Here is a 7040-nt window from a genome sequence, read left to right as displayed (position 1 = left end):
TGGCACTAACTTACAACTAATGTTTATTGAAGCACACATGAAATATATAAAGAAGACGAGCAACAACGCAAACCACTCAATCACTGATAAGCAAAACGCAAGACATGAATCACTAAAATTTAAGAACAGTTCCCTATCTAGATAACCCAACTCACTGCATGGTAACATGATGGATGGCTCACTAACACATCCATTACCTAGTTGTAAAATATGTCTAGCTTCAATGACTTCCCAGCTGATTTGCAATGGATGACAGCCAGAATGTGCACAGCAGAAAGAAACTGAAAGCAACCAGTGCATTCTTACAATGCACAGCCAAGTTGACCTCTACCTATATCTACTCAAATGGAACCGTTCGGAAGTTTTAGTGATTCATGTTTTGCTGTCTGCTTATTGGTGATTGAGCGGTTTGCAGTGTTGCTTGGCATTATATATTTCTTATTTGCATCAATAAACATTAGTTGCGAGTTAGCATCTGCTTGCTTCTTTTCACGTCCTTGTTTTTTCGTGCTGCTACTTTCAAGATGACACCTTACCAACTCACCCAAATTACATCCTTATGATTGTATTTTAGTCAGCGAAATTTTACTTCATGTGACACTAATCAACACACATGACCACGTTTCATGGAACTTAAAGCCAATCAATGACAGCCTCATCATAAAGTCTGAAAGTTGGCTCAGATATGCAGCTCTCCATGCCAACACAGCTTGCACAGACATGATTTTCTGTGGTAAACAAAACACTGGGCTGCTGCAAGGGTGGTACAGAGCAAGCAGAGGGTGCTCTGACACTGAGAAGAAATGTGGCATTGAATATTGCTGTACATGGGGACAATGTTTTGGGGCTGTGCAGCCGAGTCTAGGTACGAAAGAAAAGGAGAAAAGTTTCTGTCCCCTTGCCGTGAAGAGTGGTTTGCTCACTATTTGGGCTAGGAGTGTACTGGGCTGAAGTAACCCACTCTACATGGCAAGGGGAAAGAGGTATGTTGCCTCTTCCTTTCTGCCTAACTTCAGCTGCATAGCCACAGTTATCCCCGAGTATAGTGATGTGCTACCGTGATCAAGACTTGTAGAACTGAAAACTGAAAGTAACAAAGGGGTATGGCATGATTAAAATATCTATGGTGTCCAGGTGAATAGCACGCTGCACTCCAGGGTTGCTGACGGCGCATTTACTTATTTTTTATTTATCACATACTGCGGACCAAACATGGTCCAAGCAGGAGAGGCACGGTATAAAAGAAAGTACAAAAAAACTGACCCTTGACAGCATTGGTATTGACAGAACACGCACAAAAAAGAAAAAAAAAACGAACAATGAATACTTATACAAAACTAAATGGGGTGAAATCATGCATCAAAATTTTATATTTAAAAAAAAAACAGTAGTTAGTGACCCATAAATATGATACTTCTGCTATTATGAGAACTCCACAGCTATGTAAATTGCATGAAGAAAGTGAACCTATGGATAGCTTGCACTGACAACTCACTAGGCACCCACTGGTGAACCAAAAGTACAACAAAAATCTGTCTAATTTGCATTCACCATCTTCATCATGAAGGTATTGCAGACACTAAGCACAGTTCACCATCATAGCACTTATGATATCATATCCAAGCCATCTATAAAAGTTACCCAGATTGTCACATGAACATTTCAGCAGAGATATGACTTTCCAAGGGTCATATTATGACACTGACCAAATTCTCATGAAAAAAAAAAATAATAAGACCAAATCAGCACCTTTCTCGGTGCATGGGCGTGAGATATGCTTTTACACTTCTTTTCGTCGACTGCTACTGTTTCAGGGAAAGGGGTCATCAAACTAAGTAACCTGAGTAGAGTTGCAAACAACGAAATTTAGGAGTGTGGTGAGGGGCAGACTTTGTGGCATTGCGAAGGTACTCTACTAATGCTAACAGTAGGCAGCCTTGATTTGATCATGGTGTTCAACATGCCAAAGAAACTTTGACTTCGAGGGTCAGCCATTGTAGACAGCTCTGGATAATTTCGACCATCTATGCTTCTTTAATGTGCACTGACACTATAAAGCACATGGGCACCTAGCATTTTTCCACCATCGAAATGTAATCATCCCAGCTAAGACCGAGCCCGCGTCACCCAGCTCACTAGTCAAATGTCTAAACGCTGAAGCTGCCACAGTAGGGTGTAGGCAGCCTTGAGGCAGGGTTACATTTGCAGGCATGTTTTGTACAAGCCAAGCTTATATAAGCTAGGTATGGCCAAGCTGTGGCTCATGAGTAGCATGAGGCTCCTTGCAAAGTCCAGGTGCAGTTCACGACTGCTTGGCACCTGTCCAACTCTCACCATTCACAGTATTTCTGCATCTACAGCCAGCTTCTTTTTATTTTTTAGGAAAAAACAAAACAAAAATACAGCCAGCTCCTCTGTTCTTTCTCCTTTAAGTTCCAAACGACCTATTGTTTAGAATTCTTTTGAACAACGAAACAATATGCCACCCTTATGGACATACATCTAACAGAGCTGCTCACAACTGTAACCATGCTCATTCGAGAATTTCAATATGCTTGCTTTACAAATGGGGCAGTAGAGGCATATTAACAATCGTGGCATGAGTTCTTCACTGTGACCACCAGCTTTGTTAAATGAAAAAAAAAAAGTCATTCTTATCATTTACTTTGCTCTTTGTAAAATGTTGCCTTTTTAGTCAAGAGTTCTCATTAAAGGTATGGCAGCAGTTGTGTAGGACCATAGCTAAAGAGCTGTCTGACATATGCCCGCATTGTGTTAGCTTGCTCGTACATTGAACTGAGCCTTAGCAAGCTTCGCGGTGATGCAAAGAGATGTTTGCCCATGCTAACATCTCGGCATTTCCATAATGGCGCAGATCAGTGTCTTCACTCTACTTGTGCTATGAGCATTCCTGTCATTAGCACATATTGAAAGTAAAAAGGATGACAGCAGGCAATGCGACATATGCCAGCAGAGACACGTTCACCTGCTTTTCCTCTGCACATACAGTGAATTACAATCCCAGAAGTGAAGTGGTCTGCCTGCTCCGCAAAAGAGCACCTGCATCCAGTACAGATTGTGTCCCGATTGCGTTTGGAACTCATGCCAGCGCAAGTAGGTGGTGCCCATGAACTGACAGAAGAATTGCCTGTTATTCTGTGTGCTAGCCCATGCTTCGTCTACACGTGCCAGCTGTTTTTAAACCTGTAATAGGTCTGCATTTCTCCCGCTGCTTCTTGGGATGGCAATAACATCAACAGTTTATGCTATTCTTTCGTATAGCCGAGTGCGGGCAAGCAGGGTAAAATTTCTTTGGCACTATTCTCAAATAAAAGGAAGTCGCAGTTCACCATTTTCACTGTTTCAGAGTTCAGGAATGGCTTTAAGATCATGAATAGCACATAAAGATGATTTCCGCACAAAATCTTCTAGTCACACTCCGAGCTGAGGTCTTTAAAAAAGATTATTGCACAATACTGCTACTCTTAGACTTGCTGTCCTCAAGAGTAAGCACTAGTTCATGACAGCAATTTGCATTCATAGCAGTGGCAAGTAATGATCATCTATTATGGAGCACAGAGGGCACAGTCAGCACAGCAGAGCATGCTACTGGAAATAGAAGGTGCAGCTGAACAAATACTCAAGCAAACTTCTAGCCGGTTCTGTTGATTTCGGAAGAACAATCCACTGCTCCAGGGACCGATCTTGGCTCAGCAATCGCTCCCCATCTGCATTGGGAAGATGGGACTTGTGTTCCGGATCTGCATTTGGAATACAGTTACTCCAAAAAGAGCAGAAAATAATGTTCTGTAAGTCACTAAACCCTATGATTGGAATTGACCATTAGTAAAGTCTTGTCATCTATCACCTCGATCTGCTCATAATTTAAGTAGCATTATAAAAGTCTGCGATTCTGCAGGAACCTCTGATCTCACACCAAGAATTCAGTGCCCATAACAGGCACAACGCGCATCTAGAGATGCCAGGTAACGTAACTCGAAAGAAATGTTATGCTAACTGTTCTTTACCTACTAAGAGAGCAAACAGTATTTCTGTCATCGAACCTTCTTTTAAACAACTATTTCATGGCAATGGCAAAAGGCATTTCGAGTCAACTGGAGGTCTAACCTAGTACAGTGGCGATGAACGAGCCCCTGAGCCTGCCATGTGCCAAGGCATAAATGCACTTCACTGCAATGTACGAGTAAACAAGTGGAAGGCTGGAAGCTTGAACAATCTGTTTCCAGTAAACAGTGACGTTTGGGTGGTTAGGTTGGAATACCAGGCAAGCACTCTGCCCATAGCTTCATCTACTAGATTTCCTCTCAAAGGTATAACCAGCAAACAATGTCTGCAACTTAAGCCAGGAGTACAATCCCAGCATGTTCTGAATGTTCTGAAGACTTCGATCATCACATTGACTTTTTAATCATGCCAGTCACCTCAACATCAAATCAAAGCAATATATGTGGCAGCTTATGGAACCCTCGCAGATACAAAACACACCGAGAAATGCAAGCCAGTCAGTCTAAAGGCAGCCTATCATCAGCATATTGTTCATGGCCTTCACAGTGCCACCAAGTTTGCTCCCTGACCACCCTATGAACATGCAGTGTTTGCACCCCAACTCGGGTTACACAAAATGTGGCGGCTCTTTAAACGAAATAGGAGCAGTGCACCAAGAAAGGCAAAAGTTCGTCCCTAGCTCCCATTATGTCAACTGAAGAATGTGCAAAGTCGGACAAGAAATATGGATTTCTGAAAACATGTATTCTATATAGAAATATGAGTGATACCTAGGAATCTAGGAAGATAGTGGTACCAGTGCAGTAAGCAGTCTGCCCCTTGTGCATCATGAAGGGCCAATGCTCTCGAACTTCCAAACCTTTCATCATGCCAAAACATGCTCACCCGATCAATTATGAATTGTGAAAGGCTACACACTCTAAAGTGGAAACAGTTCCATGCAAAAAAAGTAAAAAGAAGCCAAATGCAGAATGTGATGTGACTGTTCAAACAATGTCTGGAAGTGCATGTGGCAACCAAGCAATTCATAAATGTGGTAGCCATTCATAATCTAGATCCAGACACAACACTAACTCCATATCAACTCTACCGTTGCTTCTACAAAACATGCATAAATTTAAACGAAAACACCACAACTGAATGATACTTTAATCAAAGGCTTGTTTTGCTTGGAATTCTGCATGCACTCTTCATTTTGAAACTTGCATGAATTTCATATTCTCACATCTGTGATGAATCAGTGGTATACTGAGTACGGAAAAACTGCACATTCTGATTCACATTTCATATTAGAGAAGATGCCAATGGGGCATCTCAGCACTAAGTCAGATTTTTTTTCGCTTCATTTGTAAATAATTAAACAAGAAAATCAATATTATTGGTACTGTTGAATGCATAATTACCTTTACACCTTACTGACATGTCTGGACTGAAAGTCTGAGTTTGGTGTCTTTTATATGCGCTTAGTAGTTTTTGGGGATTACTTCAGTCACGACCAAAGTATGAAAAAGAAAATATCAAGCCCAATACAGGCGAAAAAATTCAAAATAGCTAAAAACGTTTTTTTTTTTTTTTTTTTTTTTTCCCTTCTACTACCCAAGGCTCGACAATGGAGTTTAAGTACGGTTGCTGCTGAATCATACTGCCGTCGCATGTTCGCCGGCTCCATACCTCGTAATCCGCAATATTTATGGAACATAAGAATAATTCTAGCCCTGTAGTAACGCAGGTAGGTTTTACCGCTTATTCAATCCGTGTAGTTGCAACTGCACAAGCGCCGGATCTTCAACTGCAGCGCAACATAAGGCCCGGGTCGAGGCACTTGGAACTGGCCCATTCTAAATTCTTGCCGAAGGCTGAATTGCAGTAGGCGCCAGCATCGTGCACCCCGCAATGGTCTTACGAGTGATGATTTGTACGGCATATTCTACTCTGAGCGTGCAGCCCTTGGCACTAACTGTCTCTTTTCCTAGACACAGCAAACGCATTCACCCTTCCCTCGTCAAAAGCAAACTACCGTATGTTATAATGACATGCGCGTCTTGATGTTTACGAACTAGCGCTGTGTTGGCATGCATCATCAGTTCTGCGCGAAGTTTTTAGGAGAATGTACAGGGAAGATGGAAATTAACTTACCTCCGAGATGTCATATGTATGCCGGGTGGTGGCCGCCCTCCAATAGTCCCGTCGTCAGCGCAGTGTTAGCAGTGAGAGCGCACAAAGGAAACGCACTACCTGTCGGGCACGCGAGCACACTTTTTGCACAGGTATTCACACAACCTTACCACGCTTCTGCACATCGCACGAGCTATTTTGTTGCGCTCTATGCCTCGTATATCTCGAAATAATGAAGCCGCAAGCAGCAAGGTCCCCAACAGCACACAAGAGAAAAAGGCGCGACTAAAATCCCTTGATAATTTGAAAGTAGCGACACTCTCCTCCGCGCCGCGCTTTCCTCCTCGATTCTCCTCACGCGGCGGCGGCGAGCGCTGCGCACGACACGCTTTTTCCGCCTGACGCCCGCCGGCCGGCCGCAGCAGTGAGTGAAGCGCGAGCTTTCGGGCCAGGTCTGCGCTCCAGGAGTGCACAAAATTTTTGAAAAATTGCGAGAAAAGCATTGAGAATGCCTATAGTAAAGTTCATGAATTGATTGCTTTCTTCTTAGAACTGTTTGAATGGGGAATACTGATAAACAAAGCTTTCAGGCGAGTTCTGTGCTACAGACACTTTTTAAGTCTCATGATAAGGTTTTACTTTGTGCACATCTAGTACTGCCTCTGACTTTATGTTTTTTTTTTTAGAGCGTGAAATCTGTCACCGCGGTAAAACTTCAGAAAACGATCCAGGCTGGTGCTTTGAGCTTCAAGATTAGAGAAGGTTAAAGCAGAACTTAGTCTATTTCGCTACTGTCAAGCTATCTCTCTAAGCATAGTATATGTCACGTGATCAACCATGAGATTGGATTATTGGTTAATTGTACATGTATTTCAATCAATTACTGGGCCAAATTAATT

At 42.5% G+C, this 7040-nt stretch overlaps 1 long non-coding RNA gene across 1 annotated transcript; it reads right to left on the bottom strand.

The window, feature by feature from the left end:
- Positions 1-1350: 1350 nt before the first annotated feature.
- LOC146201511 (uncharacterized) lies at positions 1351-6225 on the bottom strand. The gene is made up of 2 exons (XR_014703540.1): positions 6163-6225; positions 1351-3728 (listed from the first exon to the last, which is right to left on the bottom strand). It is a non-coding gene; the product is annotated as an uncharacterized LOC146201511 (long non-coding RNA).
- Positions 6226-7040: the final 815 nt, after the last annotated feature.

Source organism: Amblyomma maculatum, chromosome 1, assembly GCF_055883805.1.
Source record: "Amblyomma maculatum isolate TAMU_Amacu chromosome 1, ASM5588380v1, whole genome shotgun sequence".
In the NCBI taxonomy this organism is placed as follows: domain Eukaryota; kingdom Metazoa; phylum Arthropoda; class Arachnida; order Ixodida; family Ixodidae; genus Amblyomma; species Amblyomma maculatum.
This window is presented reverse-complemented; position numbering and strand designations above follow the sequence as displayed.